Source organism: Lissotriton helveticus, chromosome 5_1 (assembly GCF_964261635.1).
Source record: "Lissotriton helveticus chromosome 5_1, aLisHel1.1, whole genome shotgun sequence".
NCBI lineage: Eukaryota > Metazoa > Chordata > Amphibia > Caudata > Salamandridae > Lissotriton > Lissotriton helveticus.
Genome location: NC_136065.1, coordinates 680,020,465 through 680,040,189, shown reverse-complemented (window position 1 = coordinate 680,040,189; position 19,725 = coordinate 680,020,465). Strand labels below are relative to the sequence as shown.

At 45.1% G+C, this 19,725-nt stretch overlaps 1 long non-coding RNA gene across 2 annotated transcripts in view; it reads right to left on the bottom strand.

Annotated features, from left to right (window-relative positions):
* Positions 1-1,002: 1,002 nt before the first annotated feature.
* The window catches only part of LOC144754827 (uncharacterized), a 280,861-nt gene continuing 262,138 nt past the window's right edge, over positions 1,003-19,725 (bottom strand). Inside the window, exons 3-4 of one of the 2 annotated variants that reach the window (XR_013594770.1) lie at positions 9,687-9,804; positions 1,003-1,014 (exon numbers count right to left, since the gene is read on the bottom strand). This is a non-coding gene — a long non-coding RNA (uncharacterized LOC144754827). Of the gene's footprint in view, positions 1,015-4,416; positions 4,497-9,686; positions 9,805-19,725 lie in introns of those variants that run through there. The other variant, XR_013594769.1, reaches the window with a different exon arrangement.

Sequence of the window (19,725 nt, the reverse complement as noted above, 5' to 3'; positions counted from 1 at the left end):
GAGCGTTGCAACCACAGGGACTCAGTTTCCCAGGAGCCCCTGTGGTAATCACCATTTCCACCTGATCCGCTCTCCCTGTCAGCCTGACCCGCCCCCGACCACGAACGAAGGAAGGATTTAAGCCAGCCGTGCTGAGAACCCGTGGGACGCTGCTGAAACCTACTGGCTGCTTCTTTGTGAGGAGGTCTTTCTATCCTGCTTGCTGGGTTCTTCCGGCGAGGAAGGAGGCAATCCACTTGAGGGTGTCTCCTTGAATTCCGAAGTGATCTTTTGATCATGATGTGGTGAGATACAGTGTTGAATGCTGCTGAAAGGTCGAGGAGGATCAGGGCTGCAGTTTCTCCTCAGCCAAGGAGGTTTCTGATGTCATTGGTGGCAGTGCTTAGGGTGGATTCAGTGCTCTGGTTGGTGCAGAATCCAGATTGGGAGACTTCCAGAAGATGGTTGTTCTCCAGGTGTTTGGTGAGTAGGCGGTTGATGGCTTTCTCAAGGCAAGGGAGATAGGACGGTAGTATTTGAGTTCGCTATGGTCGGCAGATGGTTTCTTGAGAAGGGGTTTTACTCTGCGTGTTTCCATTCTTTGGGGATTGTGGCCGTGGTGATGGAGACATTGAAGAGGGTGGTGAGCTCATTGCTGATCTTCTTGCTTCTGATGTTGAAAATATGGTGGGGACAAGAGTCAGTGGGTGCTCCAGAGTGGATGGAGTTCATGATTGCTGTACTGTTCAGAGTGATCAGCTAGTACATAGGTGGTGAGTAGGCCTTTGTGTCTTGCTTCTGTGGGAGCGAGGTGGCCGAAGAGGTTATAGGGGGTGTGTTGGGTACAAAGTTCTTGTATATGGTAGAGATCTTGTAATGGAAGAAGTCCGCCAGGGTGTTGCGAAGTTCCTGGGAAGAAGTGATGATGTTTTTGGTGGCTGAGGGGTTGGAGAACTCTCTAACGATGTTGAAGAGTTCTTTGCTGTTTTTGGAACTGACATCGAAGCGGTCTGCCAGGGCATTCTTTTTCGTTTTCTTTGGGAGCTGGAAGTAGTGGTTGAGGGCTGTCTTGAAGGTTGCTCTGTCTGCGGGTTCCTTGCTGGTGTGCCAATTGCTTTCTAGTTGCTTGCAGTAGCTTTTTGCCATTCTCAACTCCATGATGTATCATCAGGCCTATTTGCTGGGCTTGAGCGGAGCGACTCTGTCCGCGCAGTCGGCAATCCAGGTGGTGAAGTTCTTGACAGCATGTTCTAGATTGTGTAAGGTGTCCGGGTGGGAGGTGTCAAGGGTGTCGGTCCACTTGTTCTCTGACACTTTGTTCCAGCTGCTCTGGGGGAGGGTGCTGGACGGCTGAGGGTGGTGCCAGGGTGCATCTGGTGATAGGAAGGTGGATGATGGCGTGGTCTGTCCAGGTCAGTTTGGTGACATCGCTGTGCTTGATTTTTTTGCTGACTGTGAACATGGGGTCAAACGTGTGTCCTGTGTTATGTGTGGGGCCAGAGACTAATTGGGTGCAGCCAATGTTGTTCATGCTTCCAGGGAAGTTGGCAGTGGTAGTGCCATTCAGGTCATCAAGGTGGAAATTGATGTCTCAGAGAAAGGAGTCAGTGGCAAGAGTGGTGATAAAGTCTGGAATGGCGTTACTGAAGCTTGGGGGTGGTCCTGGGGGTCTGTAATCTAGGGTGCCTCTAATGGTGGATTTGACGTCTGTTTTGAGTTTGAAATTGAGGTGTTCCATGATAGGGGTGGTTTCATCTTTGGGGCTGATGCAGTGGAGGCTTTCCTTGTGGATGATAGCAATGCTTCCTCCATGTTTGTTGGTATGGTCCCGGTGCATTATCTTGTAACCATTCTCTGTTGCTGAGGCGATGTCAAGAGCAAATGCCAGTGTTCCTTTGATTAATCTCAGAGACTGGTAATTACTCTGACCACATCTCAGTCCATCATTATTTTGCACAAAAGCCACCTCAGTTTGGACCCAGCCATATGCAAATCAGTCTTGAGCCTGCTCCAATGGGAACGTCCATCCCGAACTGCCAGGCGATGTCCTCACTGAGCTGGAACACAAGCCACCCAGAATCAGTTTCACCCTTATCGGGCTCATCAGCCAGGTATAAATTTATTCCAGTGGCACCGGATGCACTCGACCCACATCTGGGCATGCACGTCCCACTTTGGGTGGATCACAAAAAAGTGATGATGGGGACGCTGCTGAAACCCACTGGCTGCTTCTTTGTGAGGAGGTCTTTCTATCCTGCTTGCTGCCCGTCGAACACCGCTACAATTCACCAGACCCGCTCCGCGGGTCCCGCATCATGGGCAAAGGACTCTACTGTCACTGACACCTTGGGGAAAGGCGAGGGCTTAACAGGGCTGCGAGCGTTGCAACCACAGGGACTCAGTTTCCCAGGAGCCCTTGTGGTAATCACCATTTCCACCTGGTCCGCTCTCCCTGTCAGCCTGACCCGCCCCCGACCACGAACGAAGGAAGGATTTAAGCCAGCCGTGCTGAGAACCCGTGGGACGCTGCTGAAACCTACTGGCTGCTTCTTTGTGAGGAGGTCTTTCTATCCTGCTTGCTGCCCGTCGAACACCGCTACAACTCGCCGGACCCACTCCGCGGGTCCCGCATCGTGGGCAAAGGACTCTACTGTCACTGACACCTTGGGGAAAGGCGAGGGCTTAACAGGGCTGCGAGCGTGGCAACCACAGGGACTCAGTTTCCCAGGAGCCCCTGTGGTAATCACCATTTCCACCTGGTCCGCTCTCCCTGTCAGCCTGACCCGCCCCGGACCACGAACGAAGGAAGGATTTAAGCCAGCCGTGCTGAGAACCCGTGGGACGCTGCTGAAACCTACTGGCTGCTTTGTGAGGAGGTCTTTCTATCCTGCTTGCTGCCCGTCGAACACCGCTACAACTCGCCGGACCCTCTCCGCGGGTCCCGCATCGTGGGCAAAGGACTCTACTGTCACTGACACCTTGGGGAAAGGCGAGGGCTTAACAGGGCTGCGAGCGTTGCAACCACAGGGACTCAGTTTCCCAGGAGCCCCTGTGGTAATCACCATTTCCACCTGGTCCGCTCTCCCTGTCAGCCTGTCCCGCCCCCGACCACTTCCTCCCTCCCCCCCTTCTATTTAGCAAGTAGTACGTTCCGCTGCGCGGGAGCGCGCAGGAGCGTCCCGGGAGAAGCCCGGGACAAGGGCGGGACCGTCTGTGGCCGTCAGGGGCCGAGGGAGGCTGGGCTGGGCCCGGTCTCTAACACTCTTACTTTGCCTACTGTTGTTCCAGGTCAGTCGTTCTCCGGGGTACCCTACATGTTAAGGACTCCTATAGTCATGTCTAGTTCTCTACCTTCCTGTGCTGGGGTCTCGATCCTTGGGCCTCTCGACAAATATTTTGCGAAGGCAAACAAAGAAATTGATAAAGAACTCTTACTAGCGGAGAAACGTGCTGAGCGTCGTCTCTCTATAGAACAACTTAAAAAGAAACCAATGACTTCCCTACTAGATCAAATTACTAGCCAAGAATCGGGCAGTATTGGTAGGTTGGACGTAGATGTCGACTTATTCAGTACTGACCACATCCCTAGTATTTTTCGCGACCACAATACAACTCCTGCCTACTCTGCTATTAATAGCGAGGATAATATAAACAGCCCTCCTATTGTCTCTAATAGTCTTATTGACCTAAATACCCCAGCTGCCTCGACCATAGTTCCACAACTCCATTCAACTTTCTCTAATCATTCAATTGATATTGCAGCATCCACTGAGATAATTCCGACACATACCAATAGTAAGACCGAAATTAAGTCCATGAATCCACGCAGGGTATTTCGCTCTCCGCCAAGAAAAAAAAGGAGAAAGGGCGGGGTTAAAAGAAAAGGCCATAACCCCTTGAGCTCTCCACCACTTTTGGTAAACCCCGAAATCAATTCAATCGTTCCAACCGTGAGGGAGGTATCACCAGGAATCCACTCCCTACCATCCCTCCCCGAAGAATTGCCACCCATGTCTAAAAAACAGTCAATAGAACTCTTCGACCAACTTCTAAAATCCTATATGCTCCCACTTATGGAGAGAGTTAGGATTTTGGGGGGAAAAATGGATTGCCTTTTAGCAGCTGCCGTTCCGAACACAAATTCTGACGCAGCGAACTCTAAGGACCAGTCCCAACCGAAATGCCAGCCCAGTACCACTACTTTGTTCCCAAGTAGACCCCATAAAAGTAATGGAAACCTAACTTCTAACAATATTAATGCCCCCCTAATACCATCTAAACCGACGACAGTACTCAAGCCAGCTAAAGAGAAGACACTGTCGACTCCGAATAAATTGATTCCACCTATGAACAAGTCAACTATGTTCCCAGGGGTACCCAAAATTAAAAGTATAAGTCAAAGAGCAACCCCAAATTGTAGGACCACAGTGGACTTACCTTCAGAGTCGGCAAACTTTGTGATCATATTAACGGGTGTTCCCCCGATTGTAAATGGAAATCCGGAACACAATGTTAGTCTGAAAAACAAAGTTATCTTTTGGTTAAGAACAAATAGACCCCTCCCTGCCCATTTAAATGGTGATATAATCTCGGTAAGAAGGTGCAATTGGGTAGGCCTTCGCCCGAAAGATGTAGATGGAGACATTGTGATCGTTAATTTTAAGGACCACAGAGTCGTTTCACATATAAGTGATTGGTATCCAGGAAATAAGGAAGGAGGTGTTTCAACTCGAAATCTAAGCTATTTGTATCCAGAGGCTTTGCTTAGACCCCCTGTACATCCCAGATCTAGTAGAAACACTCACTCTCTGAATTTGGCTAACTATACACCCTTTCTCTCCCACCCTGCCAATAATTCTAACATTCCTTTTTCCCTTCCTCTACACCGCCATCCTCCTAGCCACTTCCCCACACCAAATAATCACACTAATTATACCCAACACAACGAGTATTGGAACATCCCGTTGCACAATCTGTATGAACCTTATTCGGGGTTGGATTCTAATGAATTACTTCTTATTCATTTCCTAGATCTAGTGTCCAACCAAGATTGTACGGGTATCTTTGTTACCCCAGATAAAGCTCCCTCCTATGATGAAGCATCGAATGAAAAGCCATTTCATTGTGGGAATGGGAAGTTTGATCTCCCCGGCGGGGACCGGGCTGTGAGACTGGAAACAGATAAGGTTGAGGTTCAGGATGTATTGACTCTAGAGGTTGGCAATAAGGTGATTGGCCTTTATGGAGGGACTTTTAATGGTTGCCAGGAATCTTTGTTGGCAGTTTACGGTGCGGCTGCAACCGATAAAAGGAGTGATGATGTACCCATACAGGATACTCCAAATTATAGGGGGGCATATGATGATAATGTAGCTCCCCTATCACAGGATGTAGTACCCTCCCACTCTAAGGCCAAAACTACTGTCCTGGCGGTATCAAACGGCACCAAGTTTGGTAATTGGAATATAGCTGGGCTTGAGTCCCGTATGTGTATCCCGGACTGGGTGAACTTCATACAACAAGGTGATGTTTGGTCATTCCAGGAAACCTGGGCACTCTCATCGGTGTTCCTTGTGGGTTATTTAAACTACAGCAAACCAGTAATTAAAGGACAAAGAGGGCGTGCTATGGGAGGCTTGACTACCTGGGTTCGCCAGTATGAGGGCGTAAGAGTGGAGGAGGTTCCAATTGATAGCCCTGATATATTAATGGTTAGTATAAGATCTTCTAAAGGCCTTAATATTCTTTTGATTAACATATATGTTAGGGGCATCCAGGGCGGAAGGGTCTCTCCAACCCTCTGCCTTTTGGATCACTTCTTATCAGGAGCATCAGTAGACGGGTACACGGTTGTGATGGGGGACTTTAACTCCTGTTTTGAACCCCTGAGTTTGGATGATGGCTTACTCACCGAGGTTGAAGATATGACCTGGGGGATTCCTCAGCTTGAGTTATCCCCGATTGGGAAATGGACACAATCCGCAACTTTTATTAAAGGGTTGTGTCTGGACCAGGGACTGCGAGCATTAAATGGTAGAGTGCGATCAGATAGGACGGGTAGACATACCTTCAGCAACAGCAGACACAGTAGCCGTATTGACTATATTCTAGTCGATGTGAAGCTGTGGGCTGCAGTTGAGGATATGGTGGTCATGACCCGCCCGGAAAGTGATCATGATCCGCTGGTGGTGGAACTAAGGGACCACAGTTTTCTTGGGTCTGAGAGCTGTAGATCTAACGCCGTTCAGGACGAAGTCGTACTCAGTAACGATATGAGAAGGGTACGGTGGCCAAAAATTTCTGTTAACGTAGAGGCACGTAAGGAGATTAGATCCCTGGTGTCTAACTCCCTGGAAGAAATATCTAGTTGTGGGTCACAGGACGATATTAATGCAAAAATCACTAATATTCACACTAGTCTATTCTTGGAGTTGAAAAAGCTGTTTGTGAAGTCTATCTCCAAGCAGGGTAGGAGGGGGAAATTGAAAATTATAACCTGGTATGATGAGGAGTGTCGACGGACCCATGGGGATTTGTTTAAAGTAATAAAGCAAAAAAATCATAGTCAAATTAGGACTTGTAGGAAGGCATATAAAGATGCTAAGCACAAAGCCAAGACCAATTGGGATGAGGAACTGTGGTTATCACTAACCGAAGCATGTAGCTTTCGAAATATGCGACAGTTTCGGCATCTTTTAAAATGGGGTAAATCCCAGGAAGATCGCCCAAGCCCTGCTTCGGTTGGCCAACATCAGTGGGTATGTTACTTTGAGGAGCAATTTAGGAACTACAGTAGCACCCAGGTTGACATTCCCTGTCTTGCCCTGGTTGATCCTCTTAAGTTTACGAGTAGTGAAGTTAAACATATTTTGCAGTCTATTCCGAGGGGTAAGGCACCTGGCCCGGATTGCATACCTGCTGACTTATTTCAGCAGGATCAGGATCTCTGGGCCCCCTATATAGTCAATCTGGCTAATGCTTTAGCCTCTGGTGCTAAGGTCCCCGAGTCCTGGTTTGGGGCAGAAATCCTGCCAATTTACAAGAAAGGCGATCGGTCGGTTCCTTCCAACTACCGTCCGATCAGCCTTATAGATGCGGTGCAAAAAATCACAGCCCGCCTTGTTCTTGGCAGGATTCAGGACTGGATTAGTGAATTCAACATTCTTACACCACTCCAGGCTGGTTTTCGGTCCCATGTGAGTACTTTAGACCAGGCTTTTCGGTTCATTCTTCTTTATTGGAAGACTGTCATCCTAGGTAAAGGTATACTCTACGCAGCCTTTGTGACCTAAGGTCTGCATTCGACCTTGTCCCAAGGGCAAAGCTGTGGGATTGTTTAGTGAAGCTGGGTATGCCAACTCCCTTTGTACGTCTCTTGGTGAATTTACATGCTCAAACCTTTGCCCAAGTACGTTGGGGTAAACCAGGGGAGGTAACGGATAGATTTCCAGTCGCTAAAGGTGTAAGGCAAGGGTGTGTTTTAGCTCCTACCCTGTTTTCTCTATATATAAATGGGGTTACTAATTATTTTGCTAATCACCCCACTGATGCCCCGTCCCTGGCTGGAATGAAAATCCCCTTGCTCATGTTCGCGGACGACACTTTTAATCTCCAAGACCAGACAGGGCCTCCAACAGGCCCTGACTAGGTTTGAACTGGTCTGCTGCGAGCATGAGCTTGAGGTGAATGTGTCCAAAACAAAATTTATGGTACTAAGAGGACCCACCCCGATTACAGCTAGGGTTACTATGGGGGGCACACCCCTGGAACAGACTAAATTGTTTACCTACCTTGGAGTTACGTTTAGTGAGACCCTTAGTTGGTCTCAACAGGTTGACTTATTGGCATTAAAGCATGCGCAGATAGGAGGAGCCCTGCTTAAAGAACATAAAAGCTCCTATACCCGGCCTTTGTCCCCATTAATGAAGATTTATGGAGCGAAAGTTCTACCCTCTGCGTTGTATGGGGCGGAGCTCTGGGGCTTCAGTAACCTCGATCCTCTGAAAGTTGCCCAAAACAAATTCCTTAGGGTGGCATCGGTCTCCCGCAGTCAACACCGCGGATCCCAGTCTTGTATGATCTTGGGTGTCAACCAGTGGAGGACCTAGCCAGATTGCGACCATTAGCGTTCTGGCGCCGCCTTTGTACAACGCCCGAACTCCTGCTCTATGCAAGAGCATGCATTGAGGTCAGGGATCTTCCTGGCTCCTCTAACATAGGTTGGTTTAAAGACTTAAGAACTACCTTGTGTGCCTTGGGGCTAGGAGAACTATGGTTAAACCCCGATACTGCAACCTTCCCCTCCAAAAAGGAGTTGAAGCTACAATATTGGGATTGGGTTGTAGGAAAAAGACATGCAGGATTGACTGTTAGTAACCTCACTGGTACTTTTGTTGTTATGAAGGATGTCTCCTGTTTTGAAAAATACTGGGATGTTATAACCAAGCCCCTGGACCGTAAATTATTCCACCAATACAGATGCGGTTCATTGCCATTAAGGGAGTTCACTATAACGTGGGGTAAGGGTGGGTCTGGGCACTGTCCTATGTGCTCAGGACAGGGTGAAAGTGTAAATCATTTTCTTTTTGTCTGCCCGCTGTATGTTGCCCCAAGATTAAAGTGGTTAAGTCCAGTTTGTAGAAGCTTGGGAACACGTTCAGCAGCAACTGCCAGTAGGATATTAAAGACAGATCTGTCGCCCGTGATTGTAATTGGAGTAGTGAAATACTTAGGCTGTGCTTGGATCTTAAGAGCAAGGTTTATTAACTCGACCTAGGCTTTTGCCTAAAAATCATAGGCTCTCCATTGATTGTGTGTAAATGTGTAACTACTTATTGTGCCCGAATTTACTATGATTATTTAATTAAGGATCTATTGTAAATTTTTAAATAACTTTCAAATGAAGTTCTGTATAAATGATTTAATATGGTCTTAGATTGTTTTTAATACTACCGTAAACTATTTTTATAAACAATACATGTATTTTAGCCATTGTAAATTGTGTGCATGTCTTTTATGATGTAATAATCGAATAAAGACTTCTTTGAATTGAATTGATGATGGAATGCTTGATTTAATTTCAGCCACTTCCCAGTCCGTCATTATTTGCACACCATGCCACCTCACGTTTGGACTCAGCCAGATGCAAATCAGTCTTGACCCTGCTCCAATGGGAACAGCCCAGCCTGAACTGGCAGGCCAGGACCTCCCTGAAACCGAACACAAGCAACCCAGGAGGACTTTTACCCTTATTCAGCCTGGTGTAGCTTGGTTCCAGTGGCACAGGTCCCACATATGGATACCCACAAATATATATGTCGACAATAATCAGATGATATTTAGCCTGAAACTGCATGTTTAAAAAAAAGTAAAGACATGTCTGAAAGACTATTGTCTAACATTAATCAATTTCTATTGATGGGAGCTTCAGGCTACCTGAACAATATTGTGTACATCCTACACTTCTAACACACAATAAAAACCTGTAAAATTACTTGCCTGTTTTGACAACACTTTCTAATTACATTGACATTTTTTATGTTTTTTTTAACAATTTATGCTACCTGGACAATCTTGCGTACATCCAACACTTCTAATACACACTAACAACCTGTAAAATTGCTTGCCTGTTTTGACAACACTTTCTAATTACATTGGCATTTTTTATGGGTTTTTTTAACAAATAAAAAGAATGTGGGCGTTTCTACCTGTAATTGTCTTCATTCTTCAACTCATGGTGATTTTGTCAAACTATCTGTCACCAATAGTCTTCAGAACTCCAATAATCCAAACAAGGAAACCAATAGCCAAAGAAAACACCAACTCCTGCAAAATCTATTTTTTTAATAAAAAACATCTCCTACAGTCCAATAACTGGTGATCTAAAACAATTGTTTAGAAAAACAGCAATCTCGAAAATCGAAATTCCCAAAAACAAGAATGTTGTAAAACAAAGTTGCAAAAAGAAAAATAGCTGAAAAGTTGCAGGTGCATTACATTAGCCAAAGAGCCTAAAAAATACTCAAAATGCCTGCATCTAGGTTTGAACGCAGAGTATTCAATTCATCTCACAGAGTGTCCTTACTAAATTGGAACACCACATAGATTGATTTTGGAAAAGATTGTGGCTGATATAATCTGAGCTAACAGCATGAAAATCAATGGTAATGGGTATCTAGTCCTGATCGTGATGTCACTAAGTTCTCTAGAGTCTGTGCTTTGTCTGAATTCACCCCTCAGTTTGGCGATGAACTAAGAATGGGGTTCCTGCAGTTGAAGTGGAACACTGAATGATTCCCTTCTTTAGATTGTTTTATAAATATTCCCAAATATTCTCGCTACCCTCTAGTTGGCGGCATTCTGTTATTGTGACCATTTTAAAAAAGGAACAAGAAAATACCTCATCTGCTATCGACCTATCTTCTTGGTGGATTGTGAGATTAAAATTATTGGGCGGGTGCTTTTAGACCTCCTTACTCTCTGGGCCAAAGATAACAATGTTTTATTAGAGATTCAATATTAATTCACGGCATGCCAGGGACTCTCAAACAGAAACAGAATCTTTTTTTGTTGATCTCCAAATACACCAGGGCGAAGGGGGGGGGGGGGGGGCAGTACATTTGGCCTTCATGGACCTCAGCTCCAGGGCCGGACTGGGAACCACAACCGGCCCTGGTAGGAGATGATCGGCCGAGCACTTAGTCGGGGCCGGTTTTCGGCCGATTTTGTTACAGGGCCGATTTTTCAGCTATGCTGCAAAAACGGCCCTGTAACAAAAACGGCCCCCAGGGGCCCAAAACCGGCCCCCACCCTTGCGGCGCACCGAGGGATTGCCCGGTGCCCGCTATGGCCAGTCCGGGCCTGCTCAGCTCTGCCTCAACTAAGCTAAGCTCTGGACTTTGCTGGGGTCTATGGGGGTCAACCGTGTATTTGTCACCTTCTTGTGTGATATATATGAGGAACTCACTGCCTCAGTGAGATATAGGGCAAATGGAGAATGTTTGAAAAGATGGGTGTGTCGGGTGTATATTAGCCCCCTTTCTCTTCATTTAAAAAAAATAATGGTTTGGAGTACGTTTTAACCAGTCAGGGGCTAGATGTACTGAGTGTTGGCGGTCGCCCCTGCCTTCTTTCTTATATGCGGATGATTCCAACTTCATAGCACTTACGGCCAAGGGTTTGCAGCACCTCTTAGATCTGTTTGTCTCCTCACTGGATGAGTTCGACCTGTCGACCAATAATACCAAGTCCCATGTCATGGTGATTGGCCCTAGAAATACCAACACAAGAAAATGTGTGATAAAGGGTAATTGCATCTGCAGAGTTGAACACTCAATTTGTCTGGGGATCCTATTGGACTCCCATCTCACAGGGCAACTTCTGCTTCCAAAAAATTTCATGATTTTTAAAAGGGCAATAAATGGCATCAGGTAGTTTTCTAGATGCTTAGGTCACACTTATGTAGAGACAATACTTAAAGTCTATAGGGCCAAATGCATTTCACTAGCTAGTTTTGGATGCAACATCTGGGGGTATTACTGGTAGCTGAGAACATCTTTCTGATAGGTCTTTTAAAAGTCCCTCAGCGAACCCCTAGTGAAAATGTGCCTGAGGATGGCTTGGCGTACATTTCTGAATCTATTGGTTTATGTCCCCTGCTCTTATGGTTATCCATCTGGCTTAAGGAGGATCTAAAACTCAATAGAGCCACCGTTTGTGACTGCTTAAACCTGGACAATATGTCTTGTATTCCCCAGATCACATTTATTAGAAGTAATTTTGCTTCATTGGGTCTTCCTTAACTCTTTTCAGATCTGGAGCAGATTTTGAAAGGGAATAGTGACTGTTTGAAATAGGCCTTCCTTTCCAGGGTGGTAGCAGAGAGAGAGGTCTCTGCTCTGAGCAAGTGTACAATGCACCATTTTTCTTTGGCCAAATCGGTTATGCGGATGGAACCCTATTTGAAGCTGTAGATGACCAGCTACCACCATAGGTTGTTAATCTATCTATACAAAATTTGTTTCAGTTGTTGCTTCGTACAGGGGTTGGACAAACGTTTCTGAGTTACAAGCATTGTACCTGTGACAATATTTCCCTCCATGCTACTTTGCACATCGTTATGATCTGTCCCAGATTTAATACCCTACGTTATCAGTATATCAATCCGCTTCTCCTACCCCTGAACTTTAGACAGGCGAGACCAGCGTTCCTGTTTTTACAACTTCTACAACCCCCAGAGTATGTTACCTAGTGTTTACTTTTCTATCTGGTATTCTTCATTGGCGTTGAGTATTTTTATGAGAATTTTAGATTGTTTTAGCATGAGATAGACAATATTTTAGCATTTCTTCTGTGGCGCTTATGTAGCACTGTATTTTATAATCTCTATGTTAATTTATTTTTCCTTCGATTTTATGTGAAATGTAACCAGATACTGTGAATATCTGTGTTTACCCAGAGAGCTTTCTACACTTTTTATCGTGGTTTTCTTGTATTGAATGTACTTTTATGATTTTACGAGAAAATGAGATAAAGTTAATACCGATTGGCTGATAAATATTCTTGAAGGAATTATCTTCTTGTACTGGGAGCATATTTAGGCGCCCACATGGAATATTTGCTCCTAGGAGCAAATAAATATGGCAATACTAAAGACGAAGAGGGAGCAGTTGGTCTGCTCCTTTTTTACGCAAAATATCTTGGAAATCCTTATATTCCCCAAGTACCTGGGGTTGTTTTCTCTAGCTGTGCTGTATAACACATTAAGGAGAGAGAAAACTCTAATCTCTTCTTTGGCAAACAGCTCCTATGGAGATGAAAAGTGAATACATTGGGGCCCATTATGATGTCGGGCGGATTGCCCCTGCCAGGCTGGGGGCAGCCACCGCCAGCCTGGCGGGGGCAATCCGCCCGACATCCACACTCAATTTCCCCCCGCCATATTAGTATGGCGGGGGGGACCTCGGCGGACGGAAAGACCGTCCGCCGCTTTTCCGCCCCGGTCGCCTTGCGGCCGGGGCGGATAAGGAAAAATATGGTGGCGGTGTCTATCAGACACCGCCAGCCATATTTTGATGGGCGTCTGTAGGTGCCTTTCCGCGGCAGCGATGCCGCCACGGAAAGGCATGCGGTCTTCACTCTGGGGTCCCCCTGTGGGCCCCCAGAGTGAAGGAGAGGTGGGGGGTGCACACGGGGGGTACCTGTGGTACCCCCCTTCATTTGCATTAACAAAGCACCAGGCACCGCGCGGTGCCTGCCGCTTTGTTTATGCAAATGAATCAATGCATTTTTAGCATTGTGGCGGGCGGTGCAGAGAGCACCGCCCGCCACAATGCTAAAAATGCAGGATGTGCCCGCCACTGTGGCGGGCACATCCTAATACCCCCCACGGGACCCCCACCCTTATGGCGGGCGGTCGCGAATTCCGACAGGATGGCGGGCGGACAAAGTCCGCCCGTCATCCTAATGAGCCCCTTAGTTCTTGCCAATCAATATCAGGATTCTGTTTTTGCAACCAAGGTGTACCCAGTACAATGTCAAATGTTGGGAGTGTCAATGAAGTCAACTGTAATGATCTCAAAATCTCTTTGCTACAGAACAATTCCTAAAGATAGAATTCCCAGCATACTTCTCCGGATACCAGATGTTCCCTACCTATCCCTACATGGCTGCTGGATAGCATTTTAGTGTTTCGGTGTATCACATCTTTAATTGACTCTTTAATTGAAAAAGCGCCCTGAAGCACTATAAGCAGTGTGACCTAATGTGGAAAGAAGGTTTGTGCTTGCTGGGAATCTGTACTGGTAGTTGGCAATGCTTTCTACCAAAGTCTTTATTGATGCGGGTTTACTTTGGAATATTGCAGGATATCGACTTGGGTTCGCTTCAAACCTGAGTCTTGTAGTTTCCTGTCAGACTCGGATATTCTTTAACAAAATGTATGTGCTTTCTGCAATAAATGCACCAAACTTCTAGTCGTCTTCTATATTTTCTTCACATGAAAGTTTTCTAACTTAATGGCTTCATTGGTGGAATTTGAGTTAAACTCCTTCCACAGAGACTGTGACTGATATCTTTGCTGGAATACAACATCTTTATTTCCTTCTCTGAGTTTGATGATCATCCTTTTGTAATATGAGATCAATAATTACAGTAGGGTGTGTGGGTCTATTCATCACTAAAGATTCTCGTTCAAACTCTCACAAATGCCCTGATTGAAGGCCGATGCCAGGTTACTTTAGCAATTGACTGTTGGAACCAGCTTATATATGACACCAGGTCCTCCATGCCTTGTCAAAGAGAAAGTAAGGCAGCATGGGCAGGTGGCTTTGTTTGTCTCTTGGTAAACGTCTTTGAATTGTGGTAGAAAGCTTTCAATACTTGGCAGCAGAGGGCTTTGGTTTAATATTGAGGCAGTCATGCCGCTAGGTCTTTAATTAAATAACATAAAAGTTATCTTTGCTTGATCAGTTGTAAATTGCTGAGGTTTTGTCATAAAGTTTAAAATGCATTGGGTAATAAACACTTGAACGTTTTGGTGTCAAAATGGAAGAAGCATTAAGACAGCTTGTGCCATAACCATATTACCTGCTCCTGTATCTAAGCTGGTATTGACACCAAGTGATGTAGCGGGATTCAATCCTCCTTTTCTGTGTGTGCCAGGGAAAGCTTATCACTAGATTCAATTTCTCAAAGAGAAATGCACTCTCGTAACAACCACTTCAGGGTCATCTTAAATATAATGAATTGCAGTTGTCACTGCCACTTTTGAGAGTGTGAACGTTCAGATAAATCCCTCCGTATTTCCCAAGAGGTCGACTTAACCTCCTGTGCTGGACCCAAGATGGCCTAAGAATTATGAGGTGGGCAAAAAAGAAAATTCCTTAAGGCCTAGGTCAAAAACTCTCCACGAAGTGTTGTATATTTTGTGTGGAACAAATCTAACTTTAGAATTTCTGTCTAAAAAGGGAATCATTAATTGATTACAATGCCCACTCAATAAGAAGTTTTTATCAGGAGAGCTTACCATTTTTAGAGGAAAGGTTATCCCAAAACAGGATTTCGATTTATTTGGGCCAAATAAGTTTAAAATATAATTCGTAACATTATCTATTTCATGGTTAACAGTAACCCATCTTTCCTCTAGGATGTTCTCTAAGAAATCACTGATAGATTTAAGCTCTTAGGACATACAATTGCCAAACCATTCTTGTTGTCTAAAGCACATGAGAAGAAAATTTCTTCCACCCATTGTCAGGGAGCATTGGCAGGGGCGGGTGATTCCAGAGGTAGGAATTATTAAGGTGACAGGTAAGGTAAATACCAGGCTATTGAATGTATAACTATGGTCACAGAACTACAGAAGACAAGTGATTGCTGTAAGCAGGGGAAAGAAGAGTGACGGGAGTCAGACAAGAAAAAGATTTGATCAACATAAGGGATATACTGGTATAAGATAATAGGGGCTAGATGTAGGTAATTGTAAATTACCGATTCAAAAATACAGAATTTTACAGATTCGGTATTTTCGAATTGGTAATTGCTATGTAGATAAAAAAATCGGTAAAAATTACCGAATCGTTAAGAAAAAGATTTGATCAACATAAGGGATATACTGGTATAAGATAATAGGGGCTAGATGTAGGTAATTGTAAATTACCGATTCGAAAATACCGAATTTTTCCGATTCTGTATTTTCGAATCGGTAATTGATATGTAGATAAAAAATCGGTACAAATTACCGAATCGTTAAGATTCGGTAATTACCGAATCGGTATTTAACGATTAGGTAATTGCCATTCAATCCTATGGGCCTGGAGGCCCATAGGAATGAATGTCAATTACCGAATCAGTAAATACCGATTCGGTAAAATAGGGAAAGAGTCAAGAGTGGCAGGGTGTCACTTTGACACCCTGTTGCACCCCTGATTAGTGCTTGTGTACACATGTGGCACACATACATGCCCTAAGGGCATGTATGTCTGCCACATGACACATTCGAAAATGCATTGATTTGCATTTTCTAAGGTATTCCTTATTTACCACCAACTAATAGTTGGTGGTAAATAACGAATCCTTAAAGCACATGAGCACTGTTTAAAGTGCTTCCTACATGTCATTTACCGATTCTGTAAATACCGAATCAGTAAATGATGATTCGGTAAATTCCGAATCGGTACATAGCGATTCGGTATTTACCGAATCTGTAAATTGGCCCCCTACATAGCAAAAGCCTATTACCGGTCGTAATGGCCTTCCTACATCTGGCCCTAGGTTTCTTAGTGGCTTCGAGAATACCCTTTTGGATAGGCAGCAGCAGATTGCTCTTAACAACAGCCATACAGCAAAATCATAGTTTGGGCCTGCTGTCATAGGGACTGTTGGACTGAAACTGACATCAAAGCTGAGGCAGGTAAGACTCCAAAGGACCTGGGCGAGACAACAGAAGACTGTCTCTTACCCAAACAGAGTCGAGACCAAGCCAGAGGTCACCCTGTAAACAGATACCGGACAGAAACAGTTAGAGGACCAAGTATTGAATGGACTGGAAAAATTAGGATGGAAAAAATAACTAGAATACAAAAATGCCGAATAAGGTCAGAATCTGGAAGCATGAGAAATTGCTGCTAACTCAACGAGTACACTGCCAGAAGCTCAAGAGGGACACACACAAATTCATGATATAAAGGATAGGCAAGATATGAGTTGAGTCTGTCAAGCAAAGAAAACACAAGAAGCATAATGCTGCACATGGTAGCCACAATAAAGCAGGACACTGCAAAAAACAGTAGCAAAAACACTCTCCACTTAGAACTTCAAAGGTTCAGCAGTGGAGTGGAGTAACTCGAATGGAAGAATCAATCCAATTCTGGTTGTAAAGTGAAGATTTATTCTAAGAATAAAAGCACGTCTGGATAGGTCCAATACCAACAGGAACTGACCACCAGTAATACATAGAACATTCTAATACAGCATAACTAGAATGTAGAACATTGTACATGTCACATTCAAATGGATACTTATCTCTTAAAGTGATAACACTAAATACAGCAATTATCTAAGGATGTACTTACAATATAAATAACTAACATACTACATGGAGGTAACTGGAGATAGAAAGCAGGTGATCCCAGTAATGACAGTTGAAACACAAATTCTGAATGCAAAAACTAGTTCACAGCCACACAGCATGATTGGAACTCATTCCGAAAAGGTGTGAGGTAGCTGCAGCACAGTGCAGGTGAAAGCAGTTAAAATCCCTACTCGAACTCCCTGCCTTAAGAGGTGCACTGAAGTTCCAAGAAGCAAACAGTGGCAGAACAAAGATCGGATCTTGTTTTTGAACAATGGGATGATGCGTTCAATGGAATCCAAGAGCATGCTAGAAACGGTAATACAGAGTTCAAAGTATAATAAGACTCATCAAAAGTCCCCTCTCCAGCTCTCTCGCTTGGGTGAGACCTACAAGAACCATAATGCTTAAGGAAATGAGTTGATAAGTAGAGCCCGGAATGGAATCTGGAGTGTATCTGATTTCCAAGATGATTTGTAAAGTCTGTGAATGAACATTGGAGTTCAGCACATTGCCAGGAATAGACGCTGAAGACGTACACCTGCTGGGCAAGCAAAGTAACTACACGAACGTTAGTTATACATGGCAGGACTTCATCTCCCATAACTCCCAGGGACAGGACTCAGATGCCTATCATGCGAAGGCTATAAAAGCCCCGCCTTCCTACAATCAGGTGCTTGTCAATCAAAAATTAGTTAGCATTCGCGCCAAGAATTTTCAATTCTATTAAGGACACGGAGGCGAGGATTATGCTTCTCTTTCTTTACTGTTAAAATCACAGCAGCCAATAAACATACAGTTTAATGAAAAAAAACTACAGAGGCCATGATGCTTAGCCTTAGCCACGCCTCTATGAACCCTATAAGAGTCCTGGTAACACTCCCAGCGTCCTCTTTCTTTGCACGAACTTGCAGAATAAGTCCAACCATCAAAAGTCTATAATATTCTCCACCAGGGAATAACAGGGAACACCGTTCCAACGTCACTCTTCAACGGAAGACTCTTCACTCGGACTTCTTGTCTTTGCCTAGGAAAAGGAAAATATAACAACCCGTAATTCCTGTATAAAAACAGCCTTAAACATATCATAACGGGTGGGAAATCATGATCAAGCATTTGAACATAGCCGGGTGGGATAATCCTCGCCTCCGTGTCCTTAATAGAATTGAAAATTCTTGGCGCGAATGCTAGCTAATTTTTGATTCTATTACAGGACCGGAGGCTTCAGATTATGCTAGTTTAACGCTGTATCAAATACAACAGATGTAATGTCTCCCACCGGCTTATAATAAAACTGTTTGAATATCGATTCAGACGACCAATCACCACAATGCATGATATCCTGAATGTTAGCTCCCAATAAATATGACTTTGAAGCCATGGCACCACGTACAGAGTGAGCCCCAAACAGTTGAACATCAACCCCAGCTTCCTTCATGATAAATTTAAGCCATCTTGCAATAGTAGCGGAGGACACAGGCTTAAACGGCTTCTGAACAGCAATCAAAAGTTGCGTGACCCCAGCTGGTCTTAAAGGATGAGTACATTCCTCGTAAGCTTTCAAGCATTGGACAACACATAATTTGTGATTAGTAGGAAAAGCATTATAATCAACCTGTCTGGAAAGGGTCTTTGTACGACCTGTAATGGTAAAAGAAACTCCCTCCGGAGTGAATACTCTACCTGTAACGTCCAAGGCGCGTACATCTGATGATCTTCTGCAAGCTGACAAGCATAAGAGCATGGCTAGTTTAGTCGATAACTGCTTTCTTGAGAGCGAATCATTAGCGGCCAATTATCCAGAAATGTAATGACCAAAGAAACATCCCAAAGTCCCGAATATTTGGGCTTGGGAGGATTCGCGACGCGTATGCCTTTGAGTAGCTTGCATACCAAAGGGTGCATACCCACAGGTTTCCCATCAATAGGGGTGTGTCCCGCGGAAATGGCCGACCGGAAGTTGTTCACGGATCTATAGGCCAACCCGCCAGCTGCTTTATCCGACAAGAAATTTATGACGTGTGTAAGACCTGCCCCCACGGGATCCAGATGCCTTTCCACGCACCAACATAACCAACCCTTCCAGGCTGAAGAATACCGTTTTCTCGTGGAAGGGGCCCAGGCCTGTTTGATAAAGTCACAAGCCGTTCCTGAAACTCCAGGCAAGGTCCATTGCTGCCTGAAAGCCTCCATGCCATCAGCGATATTCGCTGGTCCAGGATCAACGGATGTTGCACCTGCAGAGGTCCTAGGAGGAGATTCTCCGACCACGGGATCATCCTGGGAAGGTCGCAGCACATCCCCAACAACATCGGGAACCAGGGCTGCGACCTCCACAGAGGCGTCACCAGGACCACCTCCGCTTTCTGCTTGATAATGTGAGAGGCCACTCTTGGTATCAGAAGAAAGGGAGGGAACGCATAGTTCACCTTCCCCGACCAGTCTTGTAGAAACGCATCCGTAGCTTCCGCTGCCGGATCCGGTCTCCAGCTGAAGAACCTAGGAAGTTGACGGTTCAGTCTGGATGCAAATAAGTCGATCTGACATGGACCCCATAGGTCCTGGAGGTACTCGAACACTCTGGGAAGCAGCTGCCAATCGCTGTAATCCCGAAGATGCCTCGAGTTCCAGTCCGCTATCACATTGGACTGACCCGGAATATACTCTGCAATAAT